This window comes from Arabidopsis lyrata, assembly GCF_000004255.2.
Source record: "Arabidopsis lyrata subsp. lyrata unplaced genomic scaffold ARALYscaffold_1, whole genome shotgun sequence".
Classification (NCBI taxonomy): Eukaryota; Viridiplantae; Streptophyta; class Magnoliopsida; order Brassicales; family Brassicaceae; genus Arabidopsis; species Arabidopsis lyrata.
In genome coordinates this window covers 17832226-17851871 of record NW_003302555.1, presented here as the reverse complement: position 1 = coordinate 17851871, position 19646 = coordinate 17832226, and the positions used below count along the sequence as shown (strand labels likewise).

The following is a 19646-nucleotide window of genomic DNA, read 5'->3' as shown; positions in this document are numbered from 1 at the left end:
ATCACTCTTGCTAGTCCAAGTAGCTGACTCCCATCTTTGGAGCAGTTATTCCCCACCCTTAGCCCTAACCTTCCTTCAAGCCATTTATCATTTGTGTGTGAATGTGAGGCCTTATTCCGATTGAGCTTGGTAGAAAGTGTTAGGTCTGTAACGACAAGGATAGTATCTCATGTAGTTCTGGTTCACGTTATCTGGACCAGATAGGACTAGGTGGGTGCTTACATTCTGGGTTTGGGTTGTGTTTAAAAGAAAGAAAAGGTTGTGTTCATCATTGAAAGAAAAGAAGAGGGAAAAGAGTCCTAAGGAGAAGTAGCTAAAGTAAGAGAAGTCTAGTAAAGGATTTGGGTGTGCTAAAGTAAAGGAAAAAGGGTTCTGTAAATAGCTTAAAGAGAATGGGCAAAAGCCTTGTGTTTATAAGAAGAAAGAAAAGGGAACCCTAGTTGTTAAAGAATCCTAATCCGCTAGACAAGGTAAAAAGAAAAAGAAAGCTTCTCCTAGGATAGAAAGCAAAGAAAAGAAAGGAATGATTTGAGTAAAGTCTGTAAATGCTTTGAGTGCAAAAGGGTAGAGTTAAGTTCATGATTCTGGGATTAGAAATAGGACCTCTATTTGGGTTGATATTGATTACATTCTGGGTAGATGGGGTTCTATCCTTGTATGCATAACTTGATACTCACCTTTAGCATTCTACTAAAGCTCAATCATTCTTGAGAGATCCCCTGTGACGATTTAAACCAGATCTTTAAGGGACCATCTTTGTCTCTAGACCTCTACCCTTAAGCCAAATGTGTTCATATCCACTGCATAGTATGATTCACGGTTCCTGCTTAATCAATGTTAAAGGGAATGTGCTGATTTGAATGCTTGAATTGATTAAGGCAGAGGTTAGGTTGAGATGTGAAGGAGATGGCTAATGTTTTTAAGTAGAGATCAGTCAACCTTGCATTCTAGAATTAGCAACCTGGACATTGAATTCACTTACTCTATATGCATGTTTTTGGTTATGAGTCTCCACCTTCAAACCTCTTCTCCAGCTTAGTTCTATTTGTTTGCTTGAGGGCAAGCAAGAGCTAAGTTTGGGGGAGTTGATGTCTCTGTATTTTACCACTTTTAAGCACACTTTTCTCGTACATTTAGCTAAGTTTCATCTCTCTTTCATTGCATCCAGAGTCCTTTTCATAACATTTTCATCACTTAGTACGATTTGCATTGCATGGCATAGCATGTTGCATATTGGATGAGTTTCAGGTACTTTGGAGCTTATTTGGGACTTAATGGAGCAAGGAGGAACCAACACGACCTTGGAGCTAGACTTGGGATCGAGTTGGAGAGGAATGAAGTCGTTCAAGATCACCCAGGACTAGACTTGACATCATGGCTCGACTTCACGTCGAGTAGGATGCCAGGAAGCCGCCTGGGAGCAGACTCGACCACACGGACTCGATGACACGTCGAGTAGGACGCCAGAAGGAGCTACCTTTGAAGAATCACACGGGCTCGACATGGTTGGCTCGACTTCACGTCGAGGGGGTGCTCCGCCGACTTCTTATTTTGTCTTGTAGCCAAATTAGGGCAACCTAGTATTCCTATAAATAGGGGTTCACGCTATTATCCAGCGGATATTCCTTTTACCCAGCAGATATTCCGCTGCTCTCTCTAAAAACTCTAGTTTTGTAATCGTTTTTCCCTTTGAATCTTTGAGATTTTGAATTTCGTTTCTTCATCAAAGGTGTAGATCTCCTTCTCATCTATAACATACTTGCTTTTCAATGATTTCTGGGTTTGTGCAATTTTCTGGGTTTTTATGCATGATGTTCTTCAGTGTTCTTGAGTAGTGGATTAGGGTTCTTGAGGATGGGTTAGATTAGGTGTGGAATCCTTAGTATATTTAGGTGGTTAAGTGTAGAATTGCTTGATTTCCCTTCTGGTTTAGTAGATCTTAATGCTATTTCTTCTCTGATCAATTGGAAATTGATTTTAGACATTTCCATGCCCACAAGGTGTTTGATGTCTAGCCCAAGAGATTGGAATGTCTGAACAAACTTTTCCAGAGATTTGCATACTCTAGCCCAAGAGATTGGATGTTTAGAATGCTTATTGACTATATTAGATTGAATCATAATGCCTGCTAGGTTATATTTCTTCAATGAGAATTGATTATGAAAGTGATTTAGCTTGAGAATCTCTGTCACGAGAGTGGATTGATTTGTATTCGAATCTATTGTCTAGGGATAGCTTGATTGAGTTTGTTAACCACCTAGATAGACTAAGGAGACTACTATAATCGATTATCCCGTTCCTCAAGACCTTTTATCTCTATTGATTGCTTGAATCTTGCTTACTTGTTGTTTACCTATTCTCTGCACTTGTTGCTTGCTTATTGCTTAGTATCGATAGCTATTTCTCTTTATGCATGTTCGCTTAGGATTGTTAGATAAACAAACCTCTATTCTGCTTGGCTTGACTTAGTATTCTCTGATCACATCTTGATTGATAATTAGAGTACCTGATTGGATTGATAACCTAAATTGCTGCAATGACATGATAGTAATCTAGGGTAATTGATAGTAAAAATCCTAGTATCAGATCTCCAAGCGGCAGTCGCATACACATCATCAACATATGGATATAGACATTTGCCTATATCATAAGCTCCTTTTATGGTGTGTCTACATATAAATATAAACATTTGCCTATATCAAAAGTTCTGTCAAATGGGTTTAATTCCCAACAAACTTTAAGCAATTACCAAATAACACCGTGTAAGTTATATTTAAACTACTTTCATCCGATTAATATAGTTTTTTTCTTGTATAGTAAATTTTTCTAATTTTGGGACTAGAATATTTATTAATTTAGGGATCATTGAACCCTCTGCGATCCCTTGAATTTCCAACGTTTTTCTCATATTGATTTACCTGCTTGTTACCAGCTTTCTTATTTACTTTACTTGCAACCGTGACACCAACAACAACCCCTCTTTTATTGATTTGTCCTAGCTTTACCCTATTATGACGGATTCGTTTGAAATACTTCTCTCTCTGTGGGATTTGATCCTTAAATACTACAGACGATTAATTGTGCACTTGCAGTAGTCGTGTGATCTTTTGAGGTAAAAGATTGAAGCGGAAAAACACACGCATCATGTTCGCTATAATTGACCGTACATATTTTATTACACTTCGAATCTAATGCATGAGAAACTTAAATCCTTCTAGGATTCTCATGTATAAATCATTATCCAATGATCCATATAAATATGATGTCACTACATCCATAAGATACGTTTCACTACAAGAAATATCTACATTATTAGTATGAGAGAAGAGCTATAATATGTCATTAATAGCGTTTTCATAAACGCAGTTTCTGCCCCAGTTATTATAGACCCCCCACATACGATAGCGGTTTTTGATATGCTATGAAATATCGATCTATTATAGTGCTAATCGAATGCTATTATATACTTTATTGTAACACACTTTTAATGCTGTATTATATAGTATTGTAGCATTTGTTTTTTGTTTTTAAATTTAATTTGATTTATATATAATTTCTATATTTGATCCCAGTTTTGCAATATTTATTCAATTGGATTTATATAGATTTTTTTATTGCATAAATTATCAAAAACATTCATTAAACAAAACATATATAACATGTATTACATACAATAAAATAACTAATCTTCATAGCCTAAAGTCTTGGATCATACAAAAGAATAAGCCTTTGTTGTAGAAGCTTTCTTACTTGTAGCGAAGCCACTCTTTTCAGTTGCTCATTTTGCCTTTCCTGATTCGTCAATGACACCTGAAATAACTTACACGAACAAACTAGTTTGCAGAATAAACTCAAAAAATAAGATTAGTTTGCAGAATAAGCTCACATTAGATAAAAACAAGACAAAAAAAATAGCCACGCTGAACCTTTCTGCAAACTACCATAAAGCAACCAAGCTATACACCAATGCTTATTCCAGACAATTGCTGAAATTAAACCTACAAAACTCTACAATATAGACATGTATCCCTAACCACCTAATCTTCATCAGTCTAACTCTCACACAGTTCTCTCCTTTATGACGTTCACATTAGAAGTATCAATTGCCAAGAAACTAAAAGATCAAAAGCTGAGTTGCAGAGTAAGGAATATAGAAACATGGAAAAGTATGGAAACATTTGGCACGAGCAGTGACCATGACGGCCATGGGCTGTGCCTCTCTCAATTCCTTCCCAATCATCATCATCTTCTTCAATAGTCAACTCTGTTTTCTCTTCATTCTCTGCTTCAGTTTCACTCTCCTCCACTGTATTACTACTCTCTTCAACCCTAAGCTCCTCAGATTCAGCGACTACGACATCTCCACCACCTTCTTTTCTTTTCGTCGCCGTATTACTACTCTCTTCAACCCTAACCTCCTCAGATTTAAACTGGAGAACTATGAAGCAAAGATATATACACCATTGTGTTATAACATAAATGAACATGAAATAAAAGTCATGTTCGCAAGTGGAGTTGCAGTAAAATAAATTAAACACACTTGTATCATACTCAGATCTTAAATTGCATTAGATAAAGAAAAACATAAACAATCACCTCCAATTCAACTTCAAGCTCCTCCTTCTCATGTCCAGTTGCAATGGGCATTACATCCTCTACCTTCTTCTCCGCATGAGTCTCTACTGCAAAATGCGAGTCCATGTGAGCCTTAACTTGTTGCAGATGCTGAAGCAAATAAGAGAATCCAAAGAAGCTGAAGAGAGAAGACACAAATAGAATTATAAATGCTTGACTCCAAATATAACATATACAACTTTCTCTTTAGTATATGCGGTTCCCTTCACATATGAACATATTCCCATCAAGAAATAATATGAAAGGAAAAGCCTCTTAACACTAAACCAACATTCTGAATCAAAAAAATCAAACGCAAAGAGAAAAAGCAGTGAGCTTAAGTTAAACACGTTCCATAACACAATTAAGAATCTTTGGATCCAGAAAAACTCAATTGAGGCGTTACATGAGAAACCGAAACACATTCCCTGCTCATACACAATCTCTCATAATTAAGAGTACCTTTTGGTTTTTAAGCTTCCAATTTCCAAATTTTTTTAAGAAAACTAAAAACCCTAAAGTAACCAACTGAGATAGATTACCATTTTGCAAGGAGTATGAAGGCAAAGAAGAAGAAGAGTCATTGAATTTGTGCTTCTCGAAGTAATCCCTCTGGCGGGAGTTAGTTAACCAAGAGCTTCGTCATTGGTTTCAAGGAGAATCCATGTCGTTTCACTGCAAAACCGACGAGCACTGAAGAAAAAGAGAGTAAGCGATGATTGGAGTTGACCACCATTGGAGGAGAAGCTAAGCTTTCGTTCGTCACAAATCGAAGAAAGAGAGGGAGATCTGAGATCGGAGAGACAAGTGGGAAGATTGAATGGTGGAGGAGTAGATCGAAGATAAAAGGAGGCTGAGACTGAAAGGTAATGACGGAATCGACGCGAATTGAGGCTGGCGACGAGCTTCACGGTGGAGTCGGAGTCGAAAAGGAAGAGACCTAACTTTTTTGATTTGGGAGATTTTTTTTTTGGAAATATTTGTTAGGTTTTGTAATAGAAGGGAAAGTTTTATTGGCTTAAAAATTTTTGGATCTGAAACATATGGAGGCTAAGTGAATTTTTTCGTCTAAGTATTGGCGGAATAAGTGTTTTCATCTTCCCGCTTATTGATTTTCTATCTTAACGTTGTCTCGGTGCTATGATATAGTAATCAAAATAAAAAAATTATCTTTCATAACAGTTACGATAAATGAGCTATGCTTAGATGCTATCAATGTGGATATTTCTTGTAGTGTTTCTAAATTATTAAGGACCTGAATATGATTGTATTCATGAACGGGATATATTTTTTTCATAATCAGCTCTCAAGTCTTTGAGAAAAACTTTGTTCAATAAGTTGTGCTTTATATTGTGTGATTTCATCTTTTTGACACAAATACCCACTTGCACACAACAAGTTTTAATATTTAGATGTAGTGACAAGATGTCCAACGAAATCTATTTTTTATTAAGGGAGAGCAATTTAATTTGCATTACATTTTTTCATTTCTCTCAATCAAGCCTTTGCTGGAACTGATACGGATTCTAGATCTGGATCATCATTATCAATTTCATTGTTATACCGAGATGACTTGACCGGTTGAACTTTTCTTGAAGCATCAGTAAACTTCATGTTTACTACTATAAATAAATTTGACATCTTTATTTTGCATAATGTAATCATATATTTGTATGTCTCTATTGTGGTCGAACACTGATACCACAAATATTCACAGTCTCAATATAATAATTACAAAGAAGAATGTCTTTGAAACTTCGCGAGTTTCTTTGAGAATTTGGAGAATGCAAGACATCGATTATTATGAATCTCATGCATTTGGAATTCGAAAGACTAGCTCATCTAGACCTTCCAATTATTTTCCACTGTCTAAAAATATATCGACATGTGTTTCATATATTCTTATAAAAAGATATATATTTTTTATTTCAAAGACATACTTCAATGTCTTTAAATCTCATATAATACATATATTTATTTTTTAATAAAGAAAAAAAATTAAAAATTATAAACTCACAAAAATAATAATTTATGGACTGTAACCTTTTCATACAAGAATTCAGGAGGTAGAGCCTTCCATATAAGAATTGCATAGGCATAGTTTTATTTGATCGTAGAAAAGGAGGCAGAGCCTACCATATATAGCGATCAATCTGGAAAATATATACATTTCTATTTGATCGTAAGGAAGGTAAAACCAACCATGTATAACGATCAATCCGTAAAAAAACATCGCTTTTTGTTTGATCGTAAAAGAGGCAGAGTCTACCATATATCGATCAATCTAGAAAAGATATATCTTTTTATTTGATCGTAAAGGAGGCAGAGTCTACTACTTACAACGATCAATCCGGAAAAAGGCATAGTCTCACGATGTCTAAATAATTATGTTCTATAAGTATAAATTTTACTTACCTCGTAAATGCTCAAGCAGTAAAAACATCATGCTGATAACGTTTTAAATATTATATAACAGTTAAAGTAATAATAAATTGGGAATCTTGCGAGATGTACCACTTTCTGACGATTCCCTTTGAAATCTACTACAATTGGAAAAGGTTTTCTGTTTCTACCACTTTTTTTGCCATGTGATAATTTATGGACGAGTTTGCCCTTGATGGCGACAGACTGATGTGTCAGAAAAAAGGACAGCTGCATTAATTGCACTCGGGGACAATTTTTGTTACATTCAGGGACAAATTTTATTACACTCGGAGACAATTTTTTCGGAACTCCGTCGACGAAGCTTCACCGCTCCAAATCCTGTGAGCTATGGGAATCATCATCATCATCATCTAGACCGATCAAAACTCATTCGATTCGAAGAGTTTGTAGCGCAAATTTAGATCCATTCTCCGACGAAGAGTTTTCAAAAAAGATCCAAGAGCTAACTCTCAGATTCAATGTCCCAAACCAAAACGACGACGAGAATTCAGAGCCGATGATAATTCACGATTACAAAGCTAATTCAATCAAGCCACCATAGAATGAGATGGTTCATTTGTCGAGTATTGAAATGAAAGCAAACAGTGTTGATCTTCCTCTTTCACTTACTCGGGGACGAAGACGAAGATCTGGACTTACTCGGGGACAACTTTGTTTCGAAAGGTCACATCAACTGCAGTTTCTTATCTCACCAGTTGGAGGGTAAAATAGTCATTTTACAAACACAATGTGGTATGAATGATAATTGGGATTCAAATGTGGTAGAAGTGATAACTTTTAGGCAAAATGTGGTACCCAATCTAATTTTTCCTAATAAATTTTGTAAGAGGAAAAAGGAGACGGGAGACCAAGAATGAATTGTATTATTGACTTGTTTCTCCTCTCTTATATTTTCTACAATGAAACAAATGAATATATTTATAGAATTGTTAACTTGGGGAGGAAGTCACTTGGTGACAAAGTAATCTATACTATTAATTGGGAAGCATTCCCTGAAAAATAACCTTAAAAAGTGTAAAAAATTACAAGGGAATGCCATTACAATTTCAGTATTAAACAACAAAAAAAAACATTTCAAAAAGGGTAAAATCGTAAAATTGCCTCTGTTGGGACGCGGATCTCGGATCCTATACTCGGGTCCTTTGGTAAAACACGCGGATCTTGGTACTTGGACATTTCGATCCGTATTAATCACACATCTCATTTCGATCCGTATTACTCGCACATCTCCACCTTATTGGGCTTCACGGATCAAAGCCTTTGTGATGTTCTCAACACTGATCGAGATCTGTTGAAGTTAATGACATAACCAAATTAAATTCCTCACTTAAAAGAGATTTCTATAACAAACAAATCAAATTTAATCCGTTTACTAGATATGGACAGATCTCTTTAAATACGAATTCAGTTATTAGTTTTTACCAAAAAACTATAAAATCTATAAATCCAAATCTTAACAAATCAAGCATATACCTTAACAATTCTTATTCGCAAATATTTATTTTGATATGATTCTCTAAACCCTAAAGAAAAACTAGCCGACGTCTACTAATATAAATATAGGATGTAAAATGCCATTGAAGATACACACTAACCTTTCTTAGCGACTACTCTTCTCTCTTCTCTTTCTGATCATTTTTAAGAAAATGGCTGCAATTCTTGCATTCACCAAGTTAAAATTGTGCATTCGTGGACTCAAACACCCAATACAATGGGAAACAATGAAAATGATTCTTGCCTGATATAGCTGTAAGTATAGATTTCATTTTCTCTTCATATTATACTAATTACAAACGTATATTAATAATTAAGGTCATCCTATTATTAACACGAGTGTATTTATCTTCTTTATAGGGTACTTTGATTTATGCTACTATTAAAAAACAAGTGAACAAGCTTCAAAGGTTCATCAAATCTTGAGAGGAGAATTGTGAAAAATTTTACACTTTTCAAATCTATGAAGAAGTATCAGGTAACAAAACATGGGTTTAAACTGCGAGACACCGGGTATTTTCAGAAATTAAACTAGATATATAATTCACTAGCACAAATAAATCAGTTTTTCAAAACCTATAAGACAATGCTTTGCAAGAGACATTTGATCTAAGAGGTCACAACCTATAAGAAATGATTGTTATCGATGTCTGCTATACTATAATAATCTCATTTTTTATATGTGTCTACAGGTACAAGTTGGTTTCAAAACTTGCATTTAAAGAGATTTGGTGTTATTGAAATCATTTTCCATGGAAGAAATGATGTTTTTTAGAATCCCAAATCTGTTAATTTCTTTTTTCCTTTTTCAAAGAACTTAAACATTTAGATCAAAACACGAACTTATTTTTTCAAAAGTTTACTGTATTTTTAATTTCATATCAGGCAATATGACGTTAACGTTTTCATAAACATAATCAATAAGGATGATTAAGTATTATCAAACAATAGCAGAAGTTAATCTATTGCTAATCTCTAATTTAGGTAACTCATTTTAACAGTGTTTGCATAAAAATTGATTCTATAACAATTCTACTAATTCTAATTGTATAACAACACCTACCAATTCATATATAACAATAGCTATATATTTTAATCAAGTAAACAAAGTTGTTATCCTTATTATCTTACTAACCTTTAATATAGTTCCCAGATTTAATCGACTGCTAAAAAGATGACATTGTCTCTGCTTCTTCCATAAGAATTTGACCTGTACATGATGTTTGGTCGGATTTTAATCTCTCTAGCCCTTTTGGGGAGAATCAATTTTTGGAAAACCCCTCTTTATTCTCACTACCCCCCTCCTTCCCAATTTTTTCATAAACCAACTCTACCCCTTATCCTTTTAATTCTACATTTAATTTAATGCCAACACATTTTTTATTCAACCAATCAAAAAATTTCCCACTCTTCTCTCATTAAAAAAAAACAACCTACCAAAATGTCTCACCTTTTACGATATTAAACCTACAAGACTTTCTTCTTCTTCTTCTTCTTCTTCTTTTTCTTCCTCTTCTTCTTCAACAGCTCCGACGTTGCAGCTCCGGCGTTCTTCAGTAGCTCCGACGTTGCAGCTCCGACGTTCTTCTTCTTCTTCTTCTTCTCCATCTACCATTGAAGCTCACCATTAAAGCTTGCATCTCCAAAGACATATCTCTTCTCTTCTTCTTCTTCTATTCCCACCATACTGTAAGGTAAGTATACTTGTTCTCTTAGTGTAGTATGATTAAATTGAATTCGTAGCTTGAATAGGGTTATTTGTTGAAATAATTTAGGGTTGCAGATTTTGGGACAACTGAAACCACTGGGTACAACTAAGTAGAATATTTACGGAAACCCTAAGTTTGGTGCAACTGGGACAAATGGGTACAACTATGTTGATGGTCTGCTACAAAAGTTGTGAAATTATAGGCCGTTTTTTCTCTCTTTGTTTTTCAGGGACAATGAAAAGGAATTCAGTCATACGCTTTACTTATGACGGATACTATACAAGTATCGGAGAAGATGTACATTGGATTTCTAATGGAGAAGATGAAGAAGTGTATTCTATTCTTATGAATAAATCGAAAGGGGAAGTATCATATGTTAAGATGGTTGAGAAGATTTGCAGAAAGAAAAAGGTAGATGAGGCTACGACAAAGCTGAGAGTTAGTTACTTTCCCTTCACATTCAAAGGACGTAAGCTAAGACCAAATTATATTCGTGATGATGAAGATGTTGTGTGTTATTATGAGGATGTGAGTGAAGAAGGGCTTATTTGGTTGATTTGAGAAGCAAAACATGCAATTGTAGACGTTTTGATATAGACAAGTATCCATGTGTGCATGCAATAGCGGCTACACTTACGGCAAACAAGGATGCAGCTCCCGATCTCCGGGCACATGATTTGTGCTCAAAGTATTATTGGATCGAGCTTTGGGTTTTGGCGTATACGAGGACAATTTATCCGGTTCCCCATAATAGTCAATGGGTTCTTCCTGAGGAGATAATGCAATTGTTTGCCTATCCTCCGGATTATGAGGTAAAACAAGGAAGAAGACAAGAAACAAGATTTCCCTCCGTTGGAGAACATAGAGGAAGAGGACGTAAGAAGAGGTCGCATGGATCGAGCGGTTTGGGCGTTGATGAAGACGATGGAGACGATGCGGGTGGCCAAAGTTGATTTCTCAATGCTATTTATTAGGTTAATTTAAAAACGATGTTGTTTGTATTGGTTTTGTTTGTGAAACTTATATGTTCTGTGTTGTACAACTAAGTTTTAACAGGTACAACTATGGTTGATTTTCTTCTCGTATATGTGCAAGTTGTCAGTCTGGGTACAACTAAGTACCACAGGTACATCTAAGGTCTAATGCCTTAGCCAATTTTCAGAATTTTATATAATATGAAAATTTAAAACCAAATTAAAAAAAACTTAAAAAATGCATACACGATGGTAATGAAACTACACAACAAGTTTTTGACAAAAAATTTCATATTTTTGAAAAATACTGAAATTCTTACTCAAAATCTCACATTCATACATTAACAACCTTATACTTTCATGGTTACTTTGTAGATTTGAACTAAAATTTTATAAATTTTTGAAATAATTGTATTTTGATAAATATAAATGCACAAATACAAAGTAATGGTATTTTTATGAGGCAATACCATCGGTTCGACCAACAAAAATTAAATTAGAGTTGATAACAACTAGATTTACTAAAATCTCTGTATTGTACAACTATGAGCAAAAATGTGCAACCGAGTACAACTGTACAACTATGAACAAATTTGAGCTATTATTTAATAATTGTTTTCAAAACAACGGCGCTAGGTATGCCATTTGTCAGATTTTTTCAGAATAACGGCGCCAGGTAGATTCACTATTTTTTTTTTTTCCAAAACCCTTACAAACCCACATATTTGTCAGATTTTTCGATTAATTTAGATTTTTTTTTTTTGGTTCAAAACCCTTAGATTATATTCAATACATAGATTCATACATAAAAATATTAAGATTCAGATTAAAATATTCATACATAATTAGATAATTAGATTTTTTTTTTGGGCAAATTTTAGATAATTAGATTCAGATACAAAGATTCATACCTAATCAAAATACATAAACCCAGAAACATAGTTGTACCTAGTCGTACCAGTTGTACCTAAACACAGATTCATACCTAATCAAAATATATAAACCCAGAAACATAGTTGTACCTAATCGTACCAGTTGTACCTAAACACAAATTTATACATCAACATCACACACAAGAAAACAGGCGATATTCATCATCAGAGACCAAAATAAGAGCCAAACTCTTCTCTTGCTCCTTCTCCTTCTCCTTCTCCTTCTCCTTCTCCTTCTCCTTCTTCCTTTCCTTCTTCGCCTTTTCTTAAGTATAAGCCATTGTAATTACTACCTGCAACAACAAATACAATTTCAATATCTATCTACTTACACAAACACAAACTCACATAATCTCAAGAGATAAAGTTTGGATTTTTCAACAAATATTAGAAAATCCGAAACACACTATTTGTATCTAAATGAAAAATTCAAACCCGAACATTTGGACAAATTCAAATCGGAAAACAAGACAAATTGAAATCTGAAAATCAATCCACAAATCAAAATCCTCAAAACCCAATACAATCCATCCATAAATCATCAAAACCCAACACACTCAAACAAAAGAAACCTTAATCCATTTGTTTCAAACTTTAATTAAACCAGAATCCAATTAAACCCAACACAACACAATCAATCGAAGGATCCTTATTAAACCCTCAAAAAAAAGAAAATAAACCTAATTCAATCGAAAACTCATTTATAATCCATCTGTTTCAAACAAAATCAAACCATTATTATACCCAACACAACACAATCAATCGCTCAAAGAAAAAAATCAAACCATATCTCGGATCAATCAAAATATATGGATCAAACAAAAGAATTTTTACAAAGAGAAGACACAGAAGATTTCTCACCGCGGATTCCTCGGATTCACGGTGGATTTCTCGGATTCACGGTGGCTATCTCAGATTCACGGAGAAACGAGTGAAGAAGAAATAGGAAGAAGATGGTATCGACTAAAACAAGAGGATCCAGAAGAAGAAAACGAAATTTTGGAAGAAGAAGATGAAGGAGTGCACTATGAAATCGGGAAATCTCAGTCACCGGTAGAGAGAAAAAAGAAAACGACGGACTGTCGAGAGTGGGAGAACTGTCATTTTTAGGATTAGGATTTGTTTGAGAAATAAGAGAAAGATCCGAAATTAAACCTAATTTTGTTGGATATTTGACCCAAACATAGGTTGGATCTGTAAATAAGTTGAAAACCCTCAATATAATTGTCTTTTACTAATATTTTGAATTAAAATAAATACTTATATAATTTTATTTTAGAACGGGGGCTAAGTAGAAATTGATTCCACCACAGGGGGCGATGAGATTAAAATCCTGTTTGGTCTGTATACACAATTAAACTTTGTATCATCAATAACTGTTCTTTTCTCATAATCATTTCAGAAAACTTATCTTTGTCTTTCTTCTTTTGGCAACATCATCATTTTTGTAATTATCTGAAATATATAACGAAACAAATTTAATTAAACACATATCAGGAATTGTATATGTACTGTTAAAATCTTAATACAATCCTATTTAAAAATATATTAATTCGGACAACTGAAGATTTATCTAAAGACATTGGTTTTCTAGCTAACAAAAAAATTAATCTGTCACGATTTGTGATTTGTTGATTAAAATAATTACAATCAAAATTTAGATCGGAAATTGGAAATACTTACCCATATAAGAACGTTTTCTTCACAATCATTTTTCAAGATCTCTGTACAAACATAAAATTCTAAAGATAGAAATTTGAATCAAAACATTTGAAAAAAAATAAAAGTCAAAATCTGATTCAATAATAACGTTACCTCTTTATAGATTCAGATTAACAAATGATAAACAGAGACGTAGTATCTTGGTTATCTAACAATTTTGCAAATCGATTCCTTTTACAAACAATCGGCTGAGAACTTTAGGGCATAGTTTTTTTTTTTTTTTTTTTTGTTCTCCAGGGCAGTATAAAGACGATAAGACCAAAGTTGGACTTAAAAATCTGTCCAAAAAAATCAAAATATAAACAAACATATACTACATGTATATCGGCCCAAACGGAATATGTATCTCGGCCCAAAAGAAATTGTTATGAGCTCCTTGATTTAAATTTGGGTATAGCATTTTTATGAATTACCAAATAATATTTTATAAACAATATTGTTGTATTACTAAACAATTATGTTCATTTTTAAAAAAATCTAATTTTCTATAAATAATCCAAAATACAATTATAACTATTACACTCACGTATTCTGCAACTGTCCAAAATAAAATTATATAATGATGTATGCAACTGTCCAGTATTCTGCAACTATTCACAATTAAAAACTAATCAAACAGATCAAAATAGATGTACCAAATTTTATTCAAAACATAAAATATAATTTTTCAATTTGAAATAATTTGATATCTGTACTATTCTCTAATTCCCAACAAAAAAAAAACAATTTGGTATATACTACTCAAAAAAAAATTGATTACAAGTTTTATACAACATATTTCTTAAAATATGAAATCCCGCACGTACGTACGGGTCCGGATCTAGTTGTAGTTATTTGAGGAGCATGTTGATAAAATAGATAATTATCTGTTTTTTACAGAAATTATTTATTTAACTCTCGTTATAGTTGTTAATAATTCATTTTATATGTTGGCTCACACCTCACATCTATAAAGTAAATTTATTTAGATAACTCTTGAATAATACAATTAATCAAGCGGTAGGTGTAAACATGTAAAAAAGCGTTGATATATATGTAGAAGTCAATTTGATTCTTTTTCGTATTGGAAATCTTGTTTTTCCATTAAAAAAAAATGTTTTTAATTATATATTTTCAATTACTAAAATTATTTGAAGAGTTTTTAAAAAAAGAAAATTAAAATATCGATTAGCAATTTTATTAATGAGGTTTGACATTCGGATACTAGATTAATTTAATCACTAAAATTTTAGAATAGTTTGACATATCTAATTGAAAAGAAAGTAGATGTGGTAAAGATGAGTGTGAGTGAATTAATTAGTAAACTAAATAAATAAAAATAATTGTAAAAACTAGAGATGTAATTTTTGGTCTTAGTTAGTATGTCTTGAAAAAGGTTAGGTGAAGCAAGTGTATGGAAATACGAAACATATTTTGTTTCACTATCCAGATTAAAAATATTGTGTTGAGTAGAGATTTTTATAAGGGCAATGAATGCAAAACATTCTCGTAACAAATTGAAAACTGTTGATCATACCAAAAAAAAAAAAATTGAAAACTGTTGAAATAATACTAAATGAAAGTAAATACCATTTATCATTCAAAACTGACATGCCGTTGATCCAGATACTGGAAATGAATCCAAAAAACAATTAAAAAAAAAACAAACAAAAAAACCGAAAAAACAGAACAAAAAATACATAAAATAAATGATAAGAATGGGTAACGAGTTAGCTTTTAATTAATGTGTGGTTGATAAAAAAAAGTTGTAGGAATATGACGAGATAATCTGTGTGTGAGAAGTTTAAAAATTAAATTAGATATTGTTAATTCGATCTTATTGTCATACAATCAAAATAGCATTATGAGAATAATAAATATCTAAATAAAATACAAATATTTTTTTCTTAGAAAGAGAAAATACATATGTTGACTTTAACTAACATGTTAAACATGTAATGGTGATTCAATTATGATGTGAAAAAGGCATGTCGACGTTGTAGTTAACATGTAAAAACATTTCTCTAGGTTTGGAGATATGAGGAAACTTAAGTTCAAAAAAAACAAAATTTGTATAATGCTAAAGCTATGTTTATTGTGTATGCCGTAAAGATCCATGGGGAGGACTATATGATCTCATACTCGATAGGGTGAGGGTTATTGCTGATAAGAAACATATGTGGCAAGGCAATTGTCATGTAGGTTGAGATCCTCAAAAACATGGACATAAAAACATGAAGTGGCAGAAAAATTTATTCGATTATGCTCCTAGCCTTTTATTTAGAATAACATATTGGTGGAAAGCTCACTCTTGGTGCTTAAGATGTTGTCTCTTAATGATTTTTCGAGAAACACCAGATATCATTGGAGCACACACTATGAATGCTCTTAAAGTAAGTGTCGCATGTTATACTCTCGTTGTGTTTTTCACTTGTCGTAGACATATCTTCGCTTTAGGGTTTCGGTTGAAGTTGGTTAATAAACGATGTACAATTATAAATTTATTTGGATAGATCTTATGAGATTTTCTATGAATATCTTAAAAGTTTATTAAGTGTCAAATTATAGACAAATCAAGTTTAAAGAGAGTATGTACTTCTCTTGTCATAAATTATAAAATAAAAAAAATAAAAAATTTAAACTAAAGTAAGAGTGTAGCTCCTAACTACAATTAGGGCAAGAGAATCACTCTCTTTCTCACTTTCTAAGACAGAAGCCCTTCAAAACTATAGGTCATTGTTTTTGTTTGAAAAACAAAATGTAACACCCCGGTTTCAGGAATATGGTGGTGCATGCGGAGAGGTTTAAAAGAATTGATTTGGCCACATATGTCACCAAAGTGCACTTATCTTTTCGGTCAACTGTCCTGAGAGAACTCCACAGTTAAGCGTGCTTGGACTGGAGTAGTTTCAGGATGGGTGACCTTCCGGGAAGTGATTGTCGGAACTGTGTGAGTGAGGACAAAACACAGGGAAAATACACTGGTAGGGACGGTCGGGGCGTTACAGAAGACACACGCAAGGGTGCATGAACTTCACATGAGGCTAAAATGATCAGACATACGAAAAATACAAACAATGTCATTGGGCCTTTTTTCATTTACCGTCCCTACCAATGGGCCCCACGTCCTCTCTCGGGCCCATGGGCCCATTCCTGTCCGACGGTCGTTCCGCTACGTCCGGGAGGCTTTAAAGACTTGTTTACCGACCCTACAAATCACCACATGATCTTTCCCTGTGTTTCGTCCTCACTCACACAGTTCCGACAATCACTTCCCGGAAGGTCACCCATCCTGAAACTACTCCAACCCAAGCACGCTTAACTGTGGAGTTCTCTCAGGACGTTTGACCGAAGAGATAAGTGCACTTTGGTGACATAGGTGGCTAAATCAATTCTTTTAAACCTCTCCGCATGCACCACCATATTCCTGAAACCAGGGTGTTACAATTCACCCCCACTAACAGATCGCAACGTCCTCGTTGCGCACCAAGACCATCACCCCCTACGGTGTGAGCCCTCTTGACTCCACACTCGTCTGGGTTCTGCTCTGATACCACTTGTACGCCCCGACCGTCCCTACCAGTGGGCCCCACGTCCTCTCTCGGGCCCATGGGCCCATCCCTGTCCGACGGTCGGTCCACTACGTCCGGGAGGCTTTAAAGACTTGTTTACAGACTTGTCTGCGGAGATGCGTTTACAAGTTTCTATTTTTATGCTTCATGATTCACTTGCATAGGATTAGATCTGTTTGCTTAGTGGTAATGACTTGTTAATTAGGATTGATAATATGATGATTGTTTTAGTTATTAGGATGATTGTGTTAATGTCATTAAGATGACAAGTCATTATATGTGTTATATGAAAAGTGGAATTACCATCTTATGAGATGATGAAAAGTGGAACAGTGGAAAAGTGGAATATGGTCTACATTGAATTGACGGGTTCTTTGTAGCTCAATAAAAGACTGACGAGTCCAGTGGAACTAGATAGGTTCAAAGGTCAGGGAAGATGATCGAACCTGGAATTAATGTGGAGATCTCGCTAAAGGCGAGAATGAGTTTTGTGTTATAGTTTGCATAATGGTGCAGCCTATATGAGTGTTGTGTCTTTTTCTATGTGATTGTTGATTGTTGTATAAAGGTAGTTTCGTGTATCGTATTTCCAGTGGGCGGAAAGGATCCTCTCACTGAGTAATTCTTTACTCACCCCTTTTTATCCTTTTTCCAGGTCAGGGTGAAAATCGTGATTAATCGCGCAAGTCCGTCTCGTTTATGGTGTATTTCGGGAACCTCGGGTTTATTTTACTTTATCGTTATTTTTTTTATATAATTCTAAACTCGTTTTTATTTACGTTTGAGAAAAGGTTTTCAACTATATTTTAGATTATTTAAGACAAGTTTACATTGAGTTTTTAATGAAAGAAAGGATTTCCGAAAAAGTATGTGTGATGAATTAAGAAAGTGGAATAGAGGAAAAGATAAGTAAGGTGAACGCACGCCGTCTCAATGTTGAGGGATACGGGTGTGACAGTTGGTTGGTGTCACGGTTTGCAAGTAAAGTAAATAAGAAAGCAAGTAATTAAAAAGCAAAGTAAAAGAAAGCAAGTAAACTTTAAGAGACAAACGTTGGGCATCAAGGGTATCGCAGGGGGTTCAATAATCGCTATCTAAGAAATACTAGAATTAGTTTTTTTTACTTCCAAGTCTCGGACATACGAAACACTAAGATTCGGCTTACCCTAGGTTATAGGATAAGTCGGCTAAAATCCTTATACTCCGTTACTCAACCTATGCAGGCAACGATGCATATATCAAAGCAATAAGATCAAGTTCGATTCTAGTCCATAAAGCCCTATAACTAAGTGGTGTGTGCTTGTTATAACACGATACACATTCGTAAGCTAGGTCTAGCGAATTAAGAAACCTTATGAGCAATTTAAACACTTGAGATCACGAGTTAGAACATGAATCTAACTACATGCATTAAGAAACAACTTACTTAGAAAGAATACAGTATAAACGATCAAACAAAACCCTAAGTATCGCCACCTAAACGATCGATCATATCCTCCCCTTTGATAAACCCTTTAAACCCAACTAGAAAACTACTCTAGCATGGTTAAAGAGATCATCAAAGTAAGGTTTGATAAACTCATAAGAAAGAGATGAATAAGAACTGAATAGGGTTTAGAGATTACTTCTTTGAATGTAGAATACAAGAGGTAAGACTTCACCTTAATAGATCTTAGAGTAAACAAGAGAAGAGAGACAGATTTGGTTGAACTTCATAGCTTCAAGGTCGATGGCTGCAGCTCTTGGCGAGGGCAGGGACGATCTTTATGAACACTTGAGAGGCGTGAAGAAGGCACGATGAAGCACACCTAAGGTTAGGGTTCCAACATGTATTTAAAGGGTTTGGAGACCAAGGATTAGGTTTAGAGGTAAAAGCGTCTTTTCCCGTGATTAGGTTAAGTGCAAACTCGAGTTTCTGGAAAAGGGAGAAGCCTTAGTGACCGGGGTAGAGAGTAAGAGGCAGCCCGGGCTCGGCCCATGTGACCGGTGCGGCCTAGAAGCTCCGAAACGGTTGCATAGCTTCTGGCCGGTCTGGACATGTCTTCACTCTTCTGGTCATAATTTCCTAATGGCTCGATGAAAAGTTCTGATTCCACTAGAGACGAATCCTGACTCTTCTATAGCCACCGAGATCTCTTGATTTGGTAATCGGGAAGGTCTTGAATGGACGCCATACTTCTAACGTACAGAAACTGTCTTGAAACG

The 19646-nt window shown here is 34.5% G+C and overlaps 4 long non-coding RNA genes across 8 annotated transcripts; all 4 read right to left on the bottom strand.

Moving 5' to 3' along the window:
* Positions 1-3591: 3591 nt before the first annotated feature.
* LOC9329975 lies at positions 3592-5612 on the bottom strand. 3 transcript variants are annotated; one of them, XR_002329001.1, is made up of 3 exons: positions 5157-5612; positions 4597-4753; positions 3592-4438 (listed from the first exon to the last, which is right to left on the bottom strand). It is a non-coding gene; the product is annotated as an uncharacterized LOC9329975 (long non-coding RNA). The 3 variants fall into 3 exon arrangements; XR_002329002.1 differs by having other exon boundaries at positions 4597-4725; XR_002329003.1 differs by having other exon boundaries at positions 4597-4682; positions 5157-5611.
* Positions 5613-8013: 2401 nt separating this feature from the next.
* Positions 8014-9779, bottom strand: LOC110225444. 3 transcript variants are annotated; one of them, XR_002329783.1, is made up of 2 exons: positions 9689-9779; positions 8014-8347 (listed from the first exon to the last, which is right to left on the bottom strand). It is a non-coding gene; the product is annotated as an uncharacterized LOC110225444 (long non-coding RNA). The 3 variants fall into 3 exon arrangements; XR_002329784.1 differs by lacking the exon at positions 8014-8347 and adding an exon at positions 8508-8806; XR_002329785.1 differs by lacking the exon at positions 8014-8347 and adding an exon at positions 8508-8709.
* Positions 9780-12081: 2302 nt separating this feature from the next.
* LOC110225445 lies at positions 12082-13498 on the bottom strand. The gene is made up of 2 exons (XR_002329787.1): positions 13030-13498; positions 12082-12461 (listed from the first exon to the last, which is right to left on the bottom strand). It is a non-coding gene; the product is annotated as an uncharacterized LOC110225445 (long non-coding RNA).
* A 57-nt stretch (positions 13499-13555) lies between these two features.
* LOC110225443 lies at positions 13556-14248 on the bottom strand. The gene is made up of 3 exons (XR_002329782.1): positions 13984-14248; positions 13852-13910; positions 13556-13623 (listed from the first exon to the last, which is right to left on the bottom strand). It is a non-coding gene; the product is annotated as an uncharacterized LOC110225443 (long non-coding RNA).
* Positions 14249-19646: the final 5398 nt, after the last annotated feature.